General features: G+C 44.2%; 1 long non-coding RNA gene across 1 annotated transcript; it reads right to left on the reverse strand.

Moving 5' to 3' along the window:
- Window positions 1-1,004: 1,004 nt before the first annotated feature.
- LOC115086274 lies at window positions 1,005-1,561 on the reverse strand. Its single transcript, XR_003855201.1, has 3 exons — window positions 1,466-1,561; window positions 1,285-1,362; window positions 1,005-1,072 (listed from the first exon to the last, which is right to left on the reverse strand). It is a non-coding gene; the product is annotated as an uncharacterized LOC115086274 (long non-coding RNA).
- Between the last annotated feature and the right edge of the window lie 20,072 nt (window positions 1,562-21,633).

A 21,633-nucleotide genomic window follows, 5' to 3' on the forward strand; every position in this document is an offset into this window, starting at 1 on the left:
TACTATTTCATTTCAAATGCACATCGCTACATACAGACATATATCTTGAAACAATGCCAAAAAGGAAAACAGCATTAATGTGGAATGTTTTCATCAAAAAAGAATACTTTATTCATGAAAACAAATATTAAAATAAATGAGCAGTTCCTGATATAATCATATCTAATACAATACAGAGTAAATACAGTATGGTATATTACACTTAGGGGTCGATTTTAAAAGGAGCGCATGCATGTCCATGTGCACGGGGTTCCTGGTGAGCGCACGTGGGTGCACCGATTTTATTACATGCGACATGCGCCGCACTGGGGGGATTTTATAACCTATGCGTGGCGACGCAATCAGGCCCCCCCCCAGTTTCCTCCCAGTCCGCTCCAATTAAGGAGGGGACTTCTTTTATTTTGATACTTACTGCTCCTCCAGAGCAGAAGTAATCTGTGCCAGCTGTGGGCGCGTGCTTCCCCTAGACAGCATTGAATGGTGCTGTCCCGGCCCGCCCCTGCCCCACATAGACCACGCCCATGACCCGCCCCTTTCTTTGGACCCGGCACTTCTGCACGTAACAGGGGTTATGCGCGTGGCTGGGCCTGTTGTAAATTGCATGCAGCACGTGCAAGGCCCAGCCATGCTCATAATTCCTGTATTTTCTGCGCATTGCCCTTTCATAATTTATTTGCTAGACTCTTGCACAATCAGTTATGTGAATCAACACAATATATTGAACCAATATGTGTTATCAATGCCTGGGCATTTGATTCTACTTCAGGATCAAAATAGCTAGATTTTTTTACTATTAGTATGTAAAGAACATTATAAGCTTGAGGTTATGTGCTATTACTATTCTTCATCACATATAAATCAACAAATGCATGTTGTTCGTAAACACATATTAGCTACATATAAGTGCATGAGATATTCCACTTGTGAAAAATGAATAAATAGACTCTCATACTGGCATTCACACCATGCCAACAGAATTAATAGACTGCAAAGTGTAATGTCCTGGGTCTGATGGAAACCCCCCCAAAAAGGCTCTTGTTTTGCCAGGGTTCCTCAGAAAACACCAAAATGTCTAAAAACAAACACAAAATAAAAAGAAAAAATTAAAAATTAGATGAAAAGTATGCAAACAACCTGAAATATCATGCATTACTTAGATCACTTGGTAAGAGGATAACTCCCAACCCATGTCAACAGGGAACTTCAAAATATGTGGAAAATGCCAAGTTTGAAATGTGAATAGTGAATAATAATTATGATAGTATAATACCTGAAAAACCTTACCTAGCTTGTAAATGCTAAAAGCTAAAATCCATGAGCTTGCTGGAACTGCTTCAAGGTAAATGAATATGTTGACAAAACCTATGTGGACAATATTCTGGTTTGAAAATTAATTTATTAAAAAAAAAAAAATCATTATGCTTAAAAAGAAAAATTATACTGGCTGCTACCCTCAGCAGATTACCTGGAAATGCAGGCTAAAGGGATTGAATCCCACTCGCTTATGTGATGCCTCACAAGATTTACAATCGAGAAAGTCCTCTCAGTGGAATATGAGGTGAAATATAAAAGGCACAGCTAAAAAATATGAAGAACAAAGGAGCCAAAAAATGGAGAATTACTCTAAACAATGACCAAATTACCCCCTCGAAGACATTTACAATATATATGTGCATGATCAAAGAAAGTGAGCACTAGCTCCTGTAGACTTACTTGAATTAAAGACCTGTCGCACGGGAGCCGGCATAATGATTTTCTTTTCAAGTATGGGTTTTATTTTTTTAAACTTACAATTTCTAGAAAAAAGGTGAAATCGTAGCTGTTCCACTGTTTTAATTAGGGTAATCTTGTATTGTAGTTTTATTGTATGTTATTGTTGTAAATCGCCTTGGTCAACTTGCTGTTAGTGCGTTATAAAAGTGTAATAAATAAATACCAGAGCACCATAAACAATAATCACGCAGAGCAAATGTTTTACAACATTTACTAGTAAATTCTGAAATAAAAATGTCAGGAATAAGGTAGGGGAAAAAACCAGTAAACAGCATATAATGTTCTCTGCCAATTAGGCCCTGAACCTAATCACTGTGTTGTAAACATTAAACCAGCATTAGAAAAAATATTAACCTCTAAGTGCCCAGTAAGTAATGCACCCCCAATAGTCCATTCCTGTCTGTTGTGCACCCAAAAATAAAAAGATACACCCAGGATGTTCTAAATGAAGATGAATAGAAGGCAATAAGACTAGTGCCTTGGACTTAAGAGGAAAAAATGCCTGTTTCCCTGATGTAAAACAAATTCTCTCCACTTCCTTTCTGTCTCCCAGTAGTGTCTAGCTCAAACAAAACACAGGCTTGAAGTCACATTTTTCCTTGCAGTTCCCTGGACCTGCCAATAACTATCCTCAGATTTTCAGCAGGCTGTAGCAAAAAAAAGGGGTCTGCATTGTTCTCTAGGATAATGTCTCTCTCTCTTTGTTTTGGTTACTTATCTCAAAAAACAGGAAGGGAAATACTTGCACTTCTGCTGCAGAGTCCTGGGATTTGCTTTCCAGCTGTGACACCATTTTTCCAGCTTCTAGATATCTTGAGATGGCTTGCTTTATGCTGCCCTGTTTTCAGCCATCTCTCTCCCAGTTCCATTCTTTCCCTAGTTGCTGGCTAGCTCCCATAGGTTCACCAGGGTCAGGTGGTCTCCTTATCTGCACTTTGTATGGTTAGCAATATAACTACTGATTTTGCAGATGTATCCTTCAGGCAAAAAGCAAGTAAATCCTGTTTTTTAACACAGATATAGTCTTTTTGGTTTCTCCTGTCTTCTCACATCAATGAACAAGATGTGGCTGTGCAGGCCTGAAGCACAGTGGTTATAGTTCAATCTTAAACAACTTTTCTTTTTTTTTTTCCCACAATATATAGTTCTGCTCCAGCGTAAGGTCATTGGGGTAAGGACTCTGATTATGAAAACCTGCCATAAATCCTTCATTTTCAGATGATCCAAAGGCATTATCAGAAACATGCTAAATGAAAGGGTCAAATGATGGGCATTTCTGAAAATCCCTTCTCCTTATCTCAGCAGAGCTGCACCCATGTCCAGAATAGGCACAGTGTCTGGGAATCAATGAAGATCCTCCTAGGTTAACATAACTAAGGCTACAATTACCTGGGGAGCTGTAAACCATTTTCATTTCATTTCATTTTATTAAAATTTGTTGATCACCTATCACAAAATAGGTCTAGGTGATTCAAATTAAAAAACATACACAATGTAATTTGATAACGTACATTACAGATAGAAGACATACCATTAATCTTCAAGAAGAACAGGACAAATGATAGTAAAGACGTTTGCCGGTGGGAAATAATATTGTTCATATTCATTAACAGTGTAAATCCATCATTAATTATTTGGACCAAGTCAAGAGTATATAAAGGAAAGAGGCTATCTTCTATGCGCAACTCAATAATCAATGAGTTGCGCATAGAAGATAGCCTCTTTCCTTTATATACTCTTGACTTGGTCCAAATAATTAATGATGGATTTACACTGTTAATGAATATGAACAATATTATTTCCCACCGGCAAACGTCTTTACTATCATTTGCTGCTGAGCTGCCCTGTCCCACTGACAGGGCAGCTCAGCAGCAGCTTTATTTATTTGGTAGATGATAGTATTTCTGTAGGCTTTTGTTACCAAATGCTGTTGACTTCATGTCCCTGAAGTATTAGTTTCATCATGCTATAACAGTCTTTGAGATAGTGGCTCTCTATTAGGGATGTGAATCGTTTTAGGACGATTAAAATTATCGTCCGATAATTTTAATATCGTCTTAAACCGTTATGGAACACAATACAATAGAGATTCTAACGATTTATCATTATAAATCGTTAGAATCGTGAGCCGGCACACTAAAACCCCCTAAAACCCACCCCTGACCCTTTAAATTAAATCCCCCACCCTCCCGAACCCCCCCCCAAATGACTTAAATAACCTGGGGGTCCAGCGGCGGTCCGGAACGGCAGCAGTCCGGAACGGGCTCCTGCTACTGAATCTTGTTGTCTTCAGCCGGCGCCATTTTCCAAAATGGCGCCGAAAAATGGTGGCGGCCATAGACGAACACGATTGGACGGCAGGAGGTCCTTCCGGACCCCCGCTGGACTTTTGGCAAGTCTTGTGGGGGTCAGGAGGCCCCCCCCCAAGCTGGCCAAAAGTTCCTGGAGGTCCAGCGGGGGTCAGGGAGCGATTTCCCGCCGCGAATCGTTTTCCGTACGGAAAATGGCGCCGGCAGGAGATCGACTGCAGGAGGTCGTTCAGCGAGGGTTCCGGCGCCTCGCTGAACGACCTCCTGCAGTCGATCTCCTGCCGGCGCCATTTTCCGTACGGAAAACGATTTGCGGCGGGAAATCGCTCCCTGACCCCCGCTGGACCTCCAGGAACTTTTGGCCAGCTTGGGGGGGGCCTCCTGACCCCCACAAGACTTGCCAAAAGTCCAGCGGGGGTCCGGAAGGACCTCCTGCCGTCCAATCGTGTTCGTCTATGGCCGCCGCCATTTTTCGGCGCCATTTTGGAAAATGGCGCCGGCTGAAGACAACAAGATTCAGTAGCAGGAGCCCGTTCCGGACCGCTGCCGTTCCGGACCGCCGCTGGACCCCCAGGTTATTTAAGTCATTGGGGGTGGGGGATTTAATTTAAAGGGTCGGGGGTGGGTTTTAGGGGGTTTTAATGTGCCGGTTTTGCGATTTTACGATTTTCCGATTTTTCACGATTTTTCACGATTTTTCACGATATTTTACCCCCCCCAAACGGCAACAATACGATTCCCTCCCCCTCCCAGCCGAAATCGATCGTTAAGACGATCGAGGACACGATTCACATCTCTACTCTCTATTAATCGGGCAACCAGCTTTGTCAGCTCCACTTCTAAACTTTGAATGATCAAGACAGTAATCCAGGGATCAGCTAGTAATTTTGTAAGGTACTGAACACTATAAAAACAAAGCTCCCCTTTCTCAGATTCTTATGTGGTATCAAGCAGAACACAGTCAAAAACCTCAAGGCAGACTACAGAAATGGAAAATATTCTTTTGCACGCAAAGTTCTAACAAGATCTGAGAGCAAAAACCTCTGAACAGCTCAATGTGCTGGAAGTCCACCAGTCCATCTGATGTGGCAGATTTCTTTGGGGTGCTTTCTCTAATGGTGATGCACATGGATCTCTCTGGTTCAGCTCTGATTCTAGCAGGATGGTGACACAGGCAACATAGAATGAAGGCACCATTTGCTCATGGATTTTGCTCCTGAGGGAGGGCACCTCCCATGTGAAGAACAGTTGATTTCAAATTGGCAGACAGTATTTCTAAGGTTGGTGTTTTCTTGTGCTGCTGCTCATGGAGGAGAGGAATGAAAAGAAGATGCCCCACCTGAGGATTCCATTTTTCAAGTGTCTTCTTGAGCTGGCATCCCTCACATGGGCGAATCAGTTAATATAGTGTATCTGGATTTTCAGAAGGTGTTTAACAAAGTTGTTCATGACAGGCTCATCAGGAAATTAAAAAGTCATGGGATAGGAGACAATGTCCTATTATGGATTTGTAAATGGCTAAAGAATAGGAGACAGAGAGTAAGACTGAATAGTCATTTTTCTCAATAGGGTCAGGTGAATATTAGCATACACCAGGGATCTGCATTGGGACTGCTGCTTTGTGAAATATTTATAAACAATCTGGAAAGTGTGAAGAGTGAGGTAATCAAATTTGCAGATGGCACAAAATTATTCAAAGTTGTTAGATCACAAGGCAATTGTGAGGAATTACAACAGTACCTTGTGAGAATAGGGGAGTGGGCAACTTTACAGCAGATAAAATTTAATGTGGAAAGTGCAGTGATGTGTAAGGGGAAGAATTATCCAAACTATAGATAGACAATGCTAGGTTCTATGTTTCTTAATGTCGGCTGCAGATAATGAGGATAATTTTCAAACTGTCCGCATAATGGTGAGGTGTTCTTGGACATTGTACGTGCAAACCTTTACCGACAATTTTCAAAGTAAACATACCCGTGCAAGTTTGCTTTAAAAATACTCAGATAATTGGTCAAGTACTTGCACGCATTCACTTGCTTAAAGTTAAATCTCCTTTTCTGAGGGTGTAACTTACATGTGTATCTTTACACTTGTAAAGGTGAATTTTAAAAACCCACTGCACGGCAAAATCTGGAGATGTGCATCTAAGAGGTTTTAGACATGCCTGCTGTATTTTGAAAGCTGGCCAGATGCGCATGCATTTGCCACAGTGTGCACATCTCTCTAAGATTCAAAAAAGGATGTGGTTTGGGCAGGGCATAAGCATTTTGTGGAGGGGCCAAGAGATGTGTGCAGAAATACTTATGCACCCGGAAGAGTGTCTATTTCCAATACTGCATACTTTTACTTCTGCTATTGATGAAGTATGTCTAAATAAAACCAGTTCCAGGCATCACAGAAGAGTTTAAGGGGTCTGGGTTAACTGGGGGGAGTGCAGGATATTAAACCAGGGGGAACTTGAAGACCTAGTTCTATACTGGGCAAACTGGTGGATGAACTGGTGAAACTGGTCAAGGTGTGGATGTGCGCTGGTTTTAAAATTGCCTGACTTACATGATTGAAACCTAATTTATGCGGCTGGACACTCACAAACTTAAAATGGGGTATTCTTGTGCACGTGCCTGTACTATTTTATAAAACATGTGTGTATGTGCAATTTGTGCATGTAAATGGTGCCGTCCACTAGGGTGAATGCACCAGAGTTAATTAAATTCAAGAGGATGGCATCATTTGGCTTGAAGAGCTGAAAAAAGAAAACAAAATGGCGCCGGCCGTACGGCAACACGATTCGACTGCAGGAGGTCGTTCCGGACACCCGCTGGACTTTTGGCAAGTCTTGTGGGGGTCAAGAGGACCCCCAAGCTGGCCAAAAGTCCCTGGGGGTCCAGCGGGGGTCCGGGAACGACCTCCTGCACTCGAATCGTGTTGCCGTACGGCCGGCGCCATTTTGTGCAAAATGGCGCCGGCCATACGGCAAAACGATTCGAGTGCAGGAGGTCGCTCCAGGACCCCCGCTGGACTTTTGGCAAGTCTTGTGGGGGTCAGGAGGCCCCCCAAGCCGGCCAAAAGTCCCTGGGGGTCCAGCGGAGGTCCGGGAGTGATCTCCTAAGCTCCTTACGTCGGGGGACAAAAAACAAAATGGCACTGGCGCTACCTTTGACCTGTCATATGACAGGGCAAAGGTAGTGCCGGCGCCATTTCTACAACGCACCGCAGGCCCAAGAGTAAAAGATCACACCGGGACCCCCGCTCTGGACCCCAGGTAATTTAAGGCATTTTGGGGGGGTTCGGGAGGGTGGGGGATTTATTTTAAAGGGTCGGGGTGGGTTTTAGGGATGTTTTAGTGTGCCGGTTTTCTCGCCCTCCCCTGATTTACGATTTACACGACATTTACAAAAACAAAACCGCGACGATCCGATTCCCTCCCCCCCCCCCCAGCCGAAATCGATCGTTAAGACGATCGATCACACGATTCACATCTCTAGTAGTATGACTAATGGAAAAGCATACATACTTTTTCTCTCTATAGATTGAACCTGTGCTTAAGGTTTGCTACACTCTTTGGCCCTTCGAGGAGGAAGGAGGTAAATGTTGGCCATAGTCAGTGATTTGTAGTGTCCATTATTGTAAGGCCATTCAAAGGAGCAAATTATAGTCTGTACACCCAATTAACCTGAAGTTACAGATAGGCTGCTGTAAGTATAGATGAGGAAAATAAAGACCTGATTGGCAAGCTACATGCATAACAATGTGTGGGTGATGAAGTGAATACAATAGGCTGTCTTGTAAGGAGCTTTAATAGGGGTGCAAAAGGAACCAGGCTTGCCTTAAAATAAATTTACATACACAGAAATATTATAAATATTAAACTATTATATTAAATATCAATTTGTATAATAATATGAAAATCTTTAAAAACTATTTATAAAAATTATAAGAAAGTGGTGGGACAAACTAGGGGTTACATATTTACATAATCAAAATGGCACAGCAACTTTGGGAGACAAAGTCCTGAATGGCCTAGGGGGCTGGTGGCTGTGGTGGTTATCTCATTGCCATAAGCTCAAGAGCAGCTGTAGCCCTGTTGAGCATTGACAAATTACTTCACCTCTTCAAGGATCCTTCTGAGTTCAGCTCTGATCCCACTCATCTCCTTCCCCATACTCTGCATAACCAGGTACATAGCTACCTGAGAATCTACCTCCTGTCCTGGATCAAGTGTTTCAACCACTGAGGTGGCCTCTGAAGCCTTGGGATTTATGTAGAATCAAGTGGAAATTCAAGAGTTAGGTCATCATCTCCCTCATCTAGCAATGACTGGGTAGCCTCAAGACTAGTGTGCTGAGGTCCCAAGGCAGAAAGTGGAGGAGCTCCTACAGGGAAGAGAAGAGGGAAAGGAGGGGTTATAGGCCTGAGACCTCCTGTGGGGATGGGGATTGGAGGGAGTGGCTGTAAAGCCACCACTGGCTCCACCACTGCTGTTGTTGGTAATGGTTGTAGTGTGGCTGCTGCTCCCTAGCAGTAGCCACAGATACTGCAGCTACAGGAGGAGCCAAGATCTCACCTGCTTCTTCTTTCTCCTCTTCTTCCTCCTCCTCCTTCTCCTCCTCTTCAAGGCTGATGTTTCCTGTGAAAGGAACAAAAATGTGTGTGCCAATCCATCAGTTCTTGTGCTCAAGGTATGATGTATATCATCATACAAGGAGATAAAGGGCATTATATTAGTGGGAGAGGTAGAGGCAATAGTAAGTGTTCCTAGTGGTGCGACACCCATGTCCTATAGGGGATGGGAAGGCCACAGTTAGATTTCCAGAGATATGGAAGCTTCTGTAAAGCTGTCTTTTAAAACAAATGCCTAGTTAGTGATCAGGGCTTGGAGGCTGGCTCTTTGTCTTGGTGGTTTGTGATGAAGTGTACCCTAAAGAGCAAGCCATCAAGGGCCAAGATACTGCCACTAATCTATGGGTATTTATTGAATGGGAGGCTTTGAGTTTCTCTGGTAAGAATTTAAGGAGTAGAATCTAACACCTTCTTGAGTTTAATACTAGTGTTGTAAATGTATACAAGTACTATTTCATAACAGTGTTGAGCAGAGAATAGGCCAGGATAAAGTTACTGTGCCCAAGCCTATATTGAAGCTGTAGGCAGAGACTGGATCTTGTAGAGCATTTTTATTTATTTATTTATTTTGGGTTTTTATATACCGGCATTCGGGAACGCAGTCCCATCATGCTGGTTCACATAGAACAGGGGTGCATCATAAAACATAAACTAAAAACAGTGGTGCGGAAAATGCAGTTACATATAACAGGGAGATTGGAACTTGGCAGAGAAAGAAGAGAAAGGACAGGTTATTAATTCAAACATGTAAACAATAATGGAGATGGTTAATCATGGTGTAATTGGAGATAAGGAATTGGCGAGGATGAGATATATTAGTTTGAGTCCGGGAATGCTTGTATGAATATCCATGTCTTTAGTCTTTTTTTGAAGGTTGAGATGCATGTTTCCAGTCTGATGTTAGAGGGGATAGAGTTCCATAACGGTGGAATGGCTGTAGAGAATGCCCGATCTCTTAGCGTGATGTGTCTGGTGGATTTGGGCGGTGGTACCTGTAGTGATCCTTTGTATGCATCTCTTGTCGGTCTTGACGAGTTATGTAGTTGGAGAGGGATCTGTAGGTCAATGGGAGCCAGTAGATGGATATTTTTGTATGTGGTAAGAATGGCCTTGTATATTATTCTAAAGTGTATGGGTAACCAGTGGAGGTTCTTTAAGATGGGGGTTATGTGATCCCTTCTCCTGGAGTTTGTCAGTATTCGTGCAGCTGCATTTTGTACCATCTGCAGCGGTTTGGTGTAAGAGGCGGGAAGACCAAGTAGGATGCTGTTACAATAGTCCAGTTTTGAAAAAATGATTGCTTGCAGTATGGTTCTGAAATCTTGGGCATGGAAAAGAGGTCTAATTCTTTTCAGCACCTGTAGTTGGTAGAAACAGTCTTTGGTTGTTTTGTTGATAGTAGCTTTGAAATTCAGACGATTGTCAATTAGGACTCCTAGGTCTCTCACTTGTGTAATTGTTGGTGTGTCTTGCTGTGTTGGGATGATGGTGCTGTTCTCAGAGGTGATGAGTAGGAGTTCTGTTTTGCCTGAATTTAGTACCAGGTTCAGGCTGGTGAGGAGGAGTTGAATTTTTTGAAGGCATGTGTTCCAGTAAGACAGCGTTTTTGCGAGGGAATCCTTAATGGGGATCAGGACCTGTATATCATCAGCGTACAGGAAATGTTTGAGGTTGAGGTCGGTGAGAAGTTGGCATAATGGTGTGAGGTAAATGTTAAATAAAGTAGGAGACAGGGAAGAGCCCTGTGGGACTCCTACTGATGAAGGGTGTTGTGAGGATTCTTTGTTCTGTAGCTTGACCTTGTATCCTCTATTGCTGAGAAATGATATGAACCAGGAGAGTGCTGTGCCTGATATACCTAAGGAGGCTAGCTGGTTAATGAGTAGGGAATGGTTAACGGTGTCAAAGGCTGACGAGAGGTCCAGTAGGATCAGTAAGAATGATTGACCTTTATCAAGGCCCAAGATGAGGTGATCTGTTAAGGAGATGAGGAGTGACTCCGTGCTAAGTGTTTTGCGGAATCCGTATTGTGATGGGAATAGGAGGTTGTTTTCTTCAATGTAATTTGAGAGACGGGTATTCATCAATTTCTCCATGATCTTGGCTATGAAGGGGAGGTTGGCGATCGGTCGGTAGTTGTTTGGGTCATTAGGATCTAGGTTTGGTTTCTTGAGTAGTGGTTTGAGCGAGGCCATTTTGAGGTCATCTGGGTAAGATCCTTGTTGTATTGAGCAGTTTATGATGTCTGACAGGGATTTGGAGATGGCGTCAGGAGTTGATAGAAGCAATTTCGAGGGGATGTGATCCGATGGGTGAGAGGAAGGTTTCATTTTCCGTAGGATATCTTGGATCTCGATGGAGGAAGTGAGTTCCAGTTCAGCTAAGCGGGTGTTGTTGACGGCGGTCTGAGGTGAGGTTGATGTATAAACGGTGTTAGAGGGAAGCTGGGTTAGAAGTTTGCTGATTTTGTTGTTGAAAAATATTGCTAGTTCTTCCGCTTTAGATTTAGCTTGGGTGAGAGCTATTTCTGGAGGGCTTGTTTGTGTGAGGTTAGAAATGTAGCTAAAGAGGGCTTTAGCATCGAAGACTAGGTGGTGGATCTTGGATGCGTAATAGTTCCTCTTGGATCTTAGTGTATTGGATTTGTATTGTTGAAGAGTTGATTTATAGGTAGATAGCGTGGTGGTGCTTGGGTTTTTGCGCCATTTAGCCTCGTTTTGTCTTAGCAGTAGTTTGAGATTTTTTAGCTCTGGGGTAAACCACGGTTGTCTTTTGGATGAATTGGGGTGCGGTTTTTTTGTTGTTAGAGGGCATAGCTTGTTGGCAATGGATTCCGTGATGTTGTTCCAAGAACGTAGAGCTGAATTAGGATTGGTGAGGTCTACTTGAGTGAGATGTGATGATAAGTGATTGCTAAGATCTTCCATGGAGCATGTTTTCCTGTAAGTGAAGCAGGGGGAGGGTATGCGAGGTGGACTGGTGTCTTTTATTGAGAATGAAGATGTTATGAGGGAGTGATCTGACCAAGGGACCTTCGTGTAAGTGGGGTGCTGAACAGGTTTGATTGCTGTATTGACGAAGATGAGGTCAAGCGTGTGGCCAGCTTTGTGTGTGGGTTTGTTGACTAGTTGAGTGAAACCTAGAGCGGAGTATGCTGTGAGTAAGGCTTCGCAGTTGGGTGATAGTTTAGAGTTGTCGACGTGGAGGTTAAAGTCTCCTAAGATTATGGTTGGAGCATCCAGATTGATGAGGGATGTGGTTAGTTCGACCAGAGGAGAGGCGTCCGTTTCCAGGACACCTGGAGGGGCGTAGACAAGTAGAATTTGTAGTTTGTCTGAAGAGAAGAAGCCAATTTCAAGTTTAGAGTTTGTATTGGTGGAGTGCTGAGTGAATCTGAGGTCCTTTTTTGTGGCTAGGAGGATACCTCCTCCTTTTTTTCTTCCCTGGCGTGGAATGGAGAAGAAGTTATATGTCTCTGTGGGTAGTTGGTTAATTATTGCAGAGTCTGAGGGTTTAAGCCAGGTCTCAGTAATTGCGCATATATCCGGTTTCACATCGGTGAGGTAGTCGTTTAGTATTACTGATTTCTTTGTTAGTGATTGCGCATTAAATAATGTTAACGAAAATAGTGTGAGGCCTAGCAGTTGGGTGAAGGGAGTGATCATGATTGGAGATAGGGTTTTAAGGTTGTGGTGCTGGGCCTGTCGAGTTGAATGTCCTTTGGAAGGTGGCCAGTGTGGGAGGATTGGGATCGGAAAAGATGGAGACATTCTGAGATTGCTGTGGCAGGCGATGAATATTGGCCGCTGAGGGTGAAGCGTTTGTGGTCCTTAAAGGGACAGTGTGATATGTGATTTTGTTTGTTGACTGGTGAAGCCAAATGTTTGGGGGATGTTTGTAGGTGAGGGAGACGTATTGAAGTGGGATAATGTTTGACGAGTCCACGGTCCTCTGTCCTCAGGGGCTGCACGAAGGGGCGCACAAAGGGGCAGGCCCCTTTGTCGCGCACCTTCGGCGCGCGACGCACGGCGCGCGGCGCCTGGTAGAGTGAGGCTTAAATGTCTGTCTGGCTGACCCTGATTGGGTCTCAGGTAGTGGTGTGGGCGGGCCTTGGCGCGGTTATGCGCCGGTTTTGTTTTGCAGGTTTTCGGCGCTTTGGGAGCGCGGCTGGCGCTGGGGTCTCCCGGGTGTGGAGGGCGGGCAGTGACCTTACCTTCCCCCGGCGGGGCTTTGGCGCCGGTCGCGCAGGTCTGCAGTCACGATCGGGAGCGGCAGCGAAGAGGAAGATGGCGCTTCTCAGCGCTGGATTTAAAAGGTCTGCCCGGCTGACCCTGATTGGGTCTCAGGTAGTGGTGTGGGCGGGCCTTGGCGCGGTTATGCGCCGGTTTTGTTTTGCAGGTTTTCGGCGCTTTGGGAGCGCGGCTGGCGCTGGGGTCTCCCGGGTGTGGAGGGCGGGCAGTGACCTTACCTTCCCCCGGCGGGGCTTTGGCGCCGGTCGCGCAGGTCTGCAGTCACGATCGGGAGCGGCAGCGAAGAGGAAGATGGCGCTTCTCAGCGCTGGATTTAAAAGGTCTGCCCGGCTGACCCTGATTGGGTCTCAGGTAGTGGTGTGGGCGGGCCTTGGCGCGGTTATGCGCCGGTTTTGTTTTGCAGGTTTTCGGCGCTTTGGGAGCGCGGCTGGCGCTGGGGGTCTCCCGGGTGTGGAGGGCGGGCAGTGACCTTACCTTCCCCCGGCGGGGCTTTGGCGCCGGTCGCGCAGGTCTGCAGTCACGATCGGGAGCGGCAGCGAAGAGGAAGATGGCGCTTCTCAGCGCTGGATTTAAAAGGTCTGCCCGGCTGACCCTGATTGGGTCTCAGGTAGTGGTGTGGGCGGGCCTTGGCGCGGTTATGCGCCGGTTTTGTTTTGCAGGTTTTCGGCGCTTTGGGAGCGCGGCTGGCGCTGGGGTCTCCCGGGTGTGGAGGGCGGGCAGTGACCTTACCTTCCCCCGGCGGGGCTTTGGCGCCGGTCGCGCAGGTCTGCAGTCATGATCGGGACAATAGTGAGACTAGTCATGGAAGCAGAAAATTGACAGACCTTGTTGACATCTCCCTGATGTTCATTTATGAACTTATCTTGGTGCTTTTCCTGCCAGAGATGCAGCAGGCTCAGCAACTCCTATTCCTTTAGTTTCAGCTCCTGGGCTTTCTTCATGAGGTCCTCAATCTATACAGAGAAAAAGTAATACAAAGCACTTAGTTCAATGTAGCTGAATCAGTGACCTCAAGAAAGGTCCCCAACATACAATTGCCCCATTCCAACACCCCTATTTCCCCTCTACTGACCTCTAACACACACTACCCACCCTCAAGCCCCTATGCTTAAGACCCCAGTTGTTTTATGACTTTCCCCGTTTTTGCTTGTCACTAGGGATCTGCTGTACTTCTTTCATGCTTTTTTAAAACTCTGTTATCATTTTTGTCTCTACCAACTACACTAGTAGTCCATTCCATGCATCCATTTTTTTGATTTAGAAGGTTGAGTGCCTTCTACTATCTCCTGATCATTTCAGGTCTGCTTCATTATGAACTTCAGCTCCTTATTTGAAAGCAAACACACACACAAACAAATAATGTAGACTTACCGTCTACCCTAAGTTCCTGCTTTAATATGAGTTAGTTTATTACAAGGGCACCACAAGACCTTCATGCAAAACTTCTCATATGTTCTTCCAGTCTGTATCCTATTTTGTGTGTTTTGGACATGGAGCACAAACCAGGGTTTTAAGGAAACCAGGGATCCAATGGTAGGCCCATGTACCTAGAATGCTCTCTCACTCAACAGGTTGAGAGAACTATCTCCATGGTGCTCCTTGCCTTAGGTGGCCTCAATAATAATCATCGATATACACATTACCTAGATGAAAACATTGCAATTAACAATTTGAAAATTGTAAGGGAGAAGAAACTATATTGGGAGAAAATAATATAAGTTTTCCTTTCAAGAGAAACTTCAACTTAGCCAGCTCAAAATGTGGTCAGTTTGAGATGCACCCTGTTCCCATTACTATGTGGTTCCAGACTATAGCTCTTCAGAATATAGCTCTCCTAACTGTATTCATATACTCATTGACTTTATTTCCACACATTCAAGTAGACTAATATGGAAACCAAACTATTTTATCTCAAATATGTTTTAAAAAATAGCTATTTTTTTTCTGTAGTTTAAGGCTTGGTGAGTAGCAAAGTGTGTGAGGCTTTAGGACCATGAAGAATTCTCAAGCCAGTAAGTCTTTCAAGCATATACAGTTTATATGCAGTTTAGAAATCAAACAAACATAAAATGGCTTACTTTCAGCAGGCACTTGAAACACTAACAAAAACAGAATGTACCTTTCTTCAGCAGGAAGATAATCCAAAGCACAATAAAACTGCATGTTAGGAGGAGCAGAGACAGGCTGATAGCATTTCTTTTAGCTGCTTTTTCTCTCTTTTTCATTCTTTCCTTTCTTCCCTCCCAACTTTCAAGCAGGGGTTAATGAGCTAAAAGGCATAACTGACCTGGTTCTTCCTGCAGCCTCAGGATTAGCACCTATTTAACCCGCTGTGGGACACAGGTTAAATAGGTGCTAATCCACCCCCTAATGCAATAGGGTGATTAGCGCCTATTTAACTCTTGTCCCACGTGGAGTGAATGAGTTAGCCCTCATGACATGCAAATGCATGTGAATGAGGCTATTACTCATTCACTCCAAATGCAAAAAGATAAATGTGCGTCTCAGACGCACATTTATCGCTCAGATATTAACGCCTGCCTGGAGCAGTCGTTAATAGCTGAGCACATTGAAAAGAAGAACAGAAAAGCAGAAACACATGGAAAAAAGTCCCTGCACTATGGAGAAAATAGAATTTCCTTTCACTAAATATTTGCTTCTGTTTGAGAGCAAATGCTCAATTAACTTTCCTATAATATGTTTGAAGCCAGTTTAAATACATTTCATGATGGCTGAATACAGTTTTTTTTTAAATTTAAAATTGTCTTGAAGCCAGTTTCCTAACATATTGGGCAATATTTTAAACAAAGGCTGTTATATATTAATTTCCATATAAATCCCTGGGGAAGGGGGGTATTTTAACTTGGTTCAAATGCCCATTTAATCAGTAAAGTCACAAATAAGTAGGGAACCTTTTCTTCTCGGAGGTATTCTGGTACAGCATGTTAACCTCTGGAACACTAGACTATTCTGGGACACAGCCAGACTGATGTGGAGCATGGTTCATCTGAAGAGAATAGTATATGATTATTATCCTAAAATAAACATTACTTTGATATTATTATTATTGAGATTTGTTAAGGGGCTTGTTTATTTATCATGAGTTCTCAGAATAGTATAAAATTTAGAAAGTGCAATTACAAAATTCCGCTAACAAAGCAGATTTGATTATTCCAAACCTTGTACTCATCACTAAATATTTTGATCTTTTGAACACTTATTCATGCTACTACTACTAGTTGATTAGGATATTATAATGCTTTGTATTTAGGTTCAGATGGCAGATACATACTAGCTTGCAAGTTTTTTAAAATATGCAAAGTATTCTTCAAGGACATCATCTATAGATTACATTTCTCCTATTTTTAACATTTTTACATTGGCTGCCCATTTTCTGTACTTCTTTTTTAAAGTAAAAAAAAATAAAATGAAATAACTCGGCAGGCTGCCGAGTTATGAAGACCGACGCCGGTAAACTCGGCCTCGGTTTTCATAACCACTCGGCGGCCGTTTTTATTACTGGCAGAAAGGCAGGTTATGAAAACCGAGGCCACGTTTACCGGTGTCGGTCTTCATAACCGGCAGCCGTGACCCCCTAATTTACATATTACATGGCGCTCCCCTTGCAGGCGCCATGCGTGCATTAAGAAAGCAGGCACTGAAAAGTCAGCACCCGCTTTCCGCGATGATTCCTGCATTGGCCCCTTGGGTAGGTAAGTCAGGTTGTCCTTATAAGATGTCAGTAGCTGAAAAACATGACTTCAATCAGAGAAATCCAGTAATACAGATTAGAATTTAAAGAACCCAACCTGTTAGACCAGTAGTGCTCAAACCAGCCCTCCCCACTGCCCTCTCCCCTCGCAGCCAGTTTATTTTTCAAAATATCCCTAATGAATATGCAAGAGGTAATTCTGCATGTCTTAGAGACTCACCACTTGTAGTTTCATTAGGAATGTCTTGACAGCCAGACTATCTGAGAGAGAGGGGATGGCTCCTGAGAACTGATGATATTGCCCCTCAAGTTCTCCACCTCCCTTTGAGCCAATTTACTTCCACTAAAGCTCCCTGATGGTGTCAATAGAGGGAATTAGACAGCAGCCTGGTGCCAGGCACATGGGAAAAAGTCCCTACACTATGGAGAAAATAGAATTTCCTTTCACTAAATATTTGCTTCTGTTTGAGAGCAAATGCTCAATTAATGTTCCTATAATATGTTTGAAGCCAGTTTTAAATGCATTTCATGATGGCTGAATACAGTTTTTTTTTTAAATTTAAAATTGTCTTGAAGCCAGTTTCCTAACATATTGGGCAATATTTTAAACAAAGGCTGTTATATATTAATTTCCATATAAATCCCTGGGGAAGGGGGGTATTTTAACTTGGTTCAAATGACCATTTTGTTGCGATCCCCCCTGCTGCTGCGCTGCAGGAGGTCTCTTACCTTCCCCAGAGGCCGCCTTGAAGCCAGGGCCTCGCCTGCGCATCATCCAGGACTTGCTCCAGGGCCGAGAGGCCTAGCTGCTCCTGAGGCATGTCTGTGGCTTGCAAGCCTCAGCGTTTGGACTTCCTGCTTCCAGCCACGCCCGTTTCTCTAGGGGCTGGCCCGCAGCTCTCTACCCTAGTTATAGGACCAGCGCTGGGCGGTCCTGGCAAGCTCCTCCCAGGGAGTTGCCTTCTACCTCCAGTATTTAAGGACTTTCTGTTCACTGTGTCTTTGCCTTCGGATTGGGTTACACAGTTGCCTGTGGCCTCTCCCGATCCAGGTCCTCCGTGACTCCGACTCCTGCTTGTCTTCAGCCTGCCTTGACTCCGGTCCGTGACTCCGACTCCTGCTTGTCTTCAGCCTGCCTTGACTCCGGTCCGTGACTCCGACTCCTGCTTGTCTTCGGCCTTCGGATTGTGCATTACAGTTGTCTGTAACCTTGCCGATCCAGGTCCTCCATGTTTCCTGATGTCTGCCTTGACGTGTTTCCTGATGTCTGCTCCTCTTTCTGCCAGCCGAGGGGGCTTCGGATGTGAGTATCCCAGCATCGGAGTTCCTGTTTGCCTGGGTCTTCCCCGCGCCCTCCTTCTCAGCGTGGTCTGCGACCAGCCTTCCTAGGCTGTGTAGGGCGTGTCTGGGACAGGGTGGTCCGCGACTCAGTCCCACAGGTGGGCTGAGTAGGGCGCCCTGATGGACAGTGCAATGTTCCCGTCCAGCCTTGTCTTCAGTGTCTGCTTCAGCCCTTGTCCGGATGTCTACCTGTCTCTGCCTTGACCTGGTTCCTGAGCCTTCTGTCCTGTCGGGCCCTGGAGTGGCCAACAGGAGGGATTCGTCCCACGGGCTCTTGAGCTTCTGCCAGCCGAGGGGGCTTCGGATGTGAGTATCCCAGCATCGGAGTTCCTGCTCGCCTGGACCTTTCCTGTGTCTTGCTTCAGCCCTTGACCTGATGTCTCCGTCTTGCTTCAGCCTGCTTCTGCCCCGTCTGATGTCTTCTGTTTAAGGACTCTGTCTGCCCTCGCCTCTGTCCGGCCTGCTGCCCATTGCCGTTCCCTGCGGCAGGTCTGAAAGGGCCGGGAACAGTCGGAGGACCGTTCATTAGTCAACTTCCCCGTGTTGGCTACCATGGGCATGCAGGTCCGGCTGAGGGTCGGACTCCCTGCTTCTGTTCCTGCCTGCCTGGCTCACCATGCCTGCTCAGCTCACCTCCCACGGTGTGGCCTTGGGCTCCTCCTGGGGTCCTGCCGTGGCCCAAGGGCTCACCACCCGCCCGAGACGACCGCGCCCGCGCGCGCTCGTAACACATTTAATCAGTAAAGTCACAAATAAGTAGGGAACCTTTTCTTCTCAGAGGTATTCCGGTACAGCATGTTAACCTCTGGAACACTAGACTATTCTGGGACACAGCCAAACTGATGTGGAGCATGGTTCATCTGAAGAGAATAGTATATGATTATTATACTAAAATAAACATTACTTTGATATTATTATTATTGAGATTTGTTAAGGGGCTTGTTTATTTATCATGAGTTCTCAGATTAGTATAAAATTTAGAAAGTGCATGAAAAAATTCCCCTAACAAAGCAGATTTGATCATTCCAAACCTTGTACTCATCACTAAATATTTTGATCTTTTGAACACTTATTCATGCTACTACTACTAGTTGATTAGGATATTATAATGCTTTGTATTCAGGTTCAGATGGCAGATACATACTAGCTTGCAAGTTTTTAAAAATATGCAAATTATTCTTCAAGGACATCATCTATAGATTACATTTCTCCTATTTTTAACATTTTTACATTGGCTGCCCATTTTTTTTTTAGTATAGATTTCAAGATTGTTAGGGTAATTTTATATTTTTACATGATCTAGCCCCAACATTTTTAACAGATCATTTTGTTTATGCCCCATCTAAGAACTGCGATCTTCTCAGGAAAATTGTTTGTGTATTCTTTCTCTTAAAGACTAAGAATAAACAGATAAGGAAAAAAGACCTTTTTGTATGGAGTTTGTATGGAGTTTTGAGGAACTCAATATCAAGTGAAATCCATTCAATTACTCATTAACTGAATTTTCACAAAGACTGTAAAGATGGTTTTTATTTTAGCTTTTGAATGATTGTGGCTCGATCTTGTAACATATGTCTTTTCAGCCACTATTAAATGAGCCTTTCTCAACCTTGTCCCAATCTAATCTGTCTAATTTTACAGATATTTGAAATGGATAATCATGATATATTCCAGGGATGTGCAGAGCAAAATTTTATGTTCATATTTCTTATGTCCGAAAGGGGATCCCACTTGCGGCCAATATGGACATAAAAAAAATCCAATGAGTTGGGTATTTGTACATATGTGCAAAAAAACAATTTAAACCCCCTCACCCTCCTTAATCCCCCCCCCAGACTTACCACAACTCCCTGGTGATCGAGCGAGGAGTGAGGACGTCATTTCTGCAATCCTTGGCGAGAAGCATGTGACGTCGGCGGCACGTCGAGTGACGCCGGCGTCACGTGATCCCCCAAGCTGGCCAAAAGTTCTTTTTGGGCCGAACGAGCCGTCCGGCGCGAACTCGCCGGGAATCACGTGACGCCGGCGTCACTCGACGTGCCGCCGACGTCACATGCTTCTCGCCAAGGATTGCAGAAATGGCGTCCTCTCTCCTTGCTCCATCACCAGGGAGTTGTGGTAAGTCTGGGGGGGGGATTAAGGAGGGTGAGGGGGTTTATATTTTTATTTTGGCTCAACAATCGCGATTTCCCACATATCGAACATATCTATGTTCGATATGTGGGAAATCCGATCGTTTATGTCGAATCAATTTTTTAAGTTAAAAAAAAATATGAGTTGCGTTTTACTAATGCGGTCAATCCGAATGCACACCCCTAATATATTCTCATGCATTTGAAATCCAGTGTATATAAATGTCTCTCATTAATATTTGTTATGGATATCCTGAAAACTAGACTGATTGCAGGCACCCAGAGGATGGCTTTGGGATTTACAAACTAGATAATTATTCACTAAAGGGGTTATTTACTAAAGGCTTATCACTCGCGAAAAGGCCCTTTTCGCGTGCGATAGCATGCAAATTGGAGTCGGGGCGGAGTTGGGGCAGCGAGGGGAGGAGTCAAGGTGGCGAGGGGGCGGACTCAGTGGTGTCTTCGCTGGCGGCGATAAGGTTAGTAATGTTATTGTCGCCAGTAGCGCGCCGAATAGCACCTTTCACGGTGGCGCTATTCGGTGCGAAAGCAGGAAACGAAGACACCGCGGTGGTGCGAAGGCTGCCGGCTTTTGCAGGCCCGCCTTCCCCTTTGCCCCCTCTCCCCCGTCCCCTGTTTTCGCTGGATTCATCATTCAGCGATGAATGATGAATCCAGGCCTAAGACGGTGAGATTCTGTAATGAATACAAGGGTAGAGACACCCTTATCAAAAATTAGGTAGGTCTATCTTAAACAGGAACAAAAGAACAGAAGATTTGCCATACTGGATCAGACCAAAGGTCCATCAAGCCCAGAATCCTGTTTCCAACAATGGCCAATCCAGGTCATAAATACCTGGCAGGATCCCAAAAGATTGATAGATTCCATGCTGTTAATGCCAGGGATAAGCAGTGGATTTTCCCAAGTCCACCTTAATAATGGTTTATGGACTTTTCTTCCAGAACTTGTCTAAACCATTTTTTAAACACAGCTACATTAACAGCTTTCATTACATATTCGGGCAACAAATTCCAGAGTTTATTTATGCATTGAGTAAAAGAATATTTTCTATTTGTCTTAAATTTATAACTTAAGTGACTTCATTGAATGTCCCTTAGTCTTTGTACTTTTTGAAGGCGTAAACAACCGATTTGCATTTACCCATTCCATTCCACTCCACTCATTATTTTATAGCCCTCTACTATATTAGCCATCCCTTCCCCAAACTGAAGAGCCATGAACTCTTTAGTTTTTCATCATAGGGGAATTGTTCCATCTCCATTTGTCATTTTGATCACCCTTCCATATACCTTTTCTAATTCCGCTAGATCTTTTTTGAGATGTAATGACTAGAACTGCACACAATATTCAAGGTGTGGTTGCAATATGGAGTGATACAGAGGCATTATCATATTCTCTGTTTCTTCTCCCTTTCATTCCTAATAATTCCTAAAATCCTATTTGCTTTATTGGCAACCAGTGCACACTGAGCAGA

The sequence above is a fragment of the Rhinatrema bivittatum genome, chromosome 2 (assembly GCF_901001135.1).
Source record: "Rhinatrema bivittatum chromosome 2, aRhiBiv1.1, whole genome shotgun sequence".
Taxonomy (NCBI): Eukaryota; Metazoa; Chordata; class Amphibia; order Gymnophiona; family Rhinatrematidae; genus Rhinatrema; species Rhinatrema bivittatum.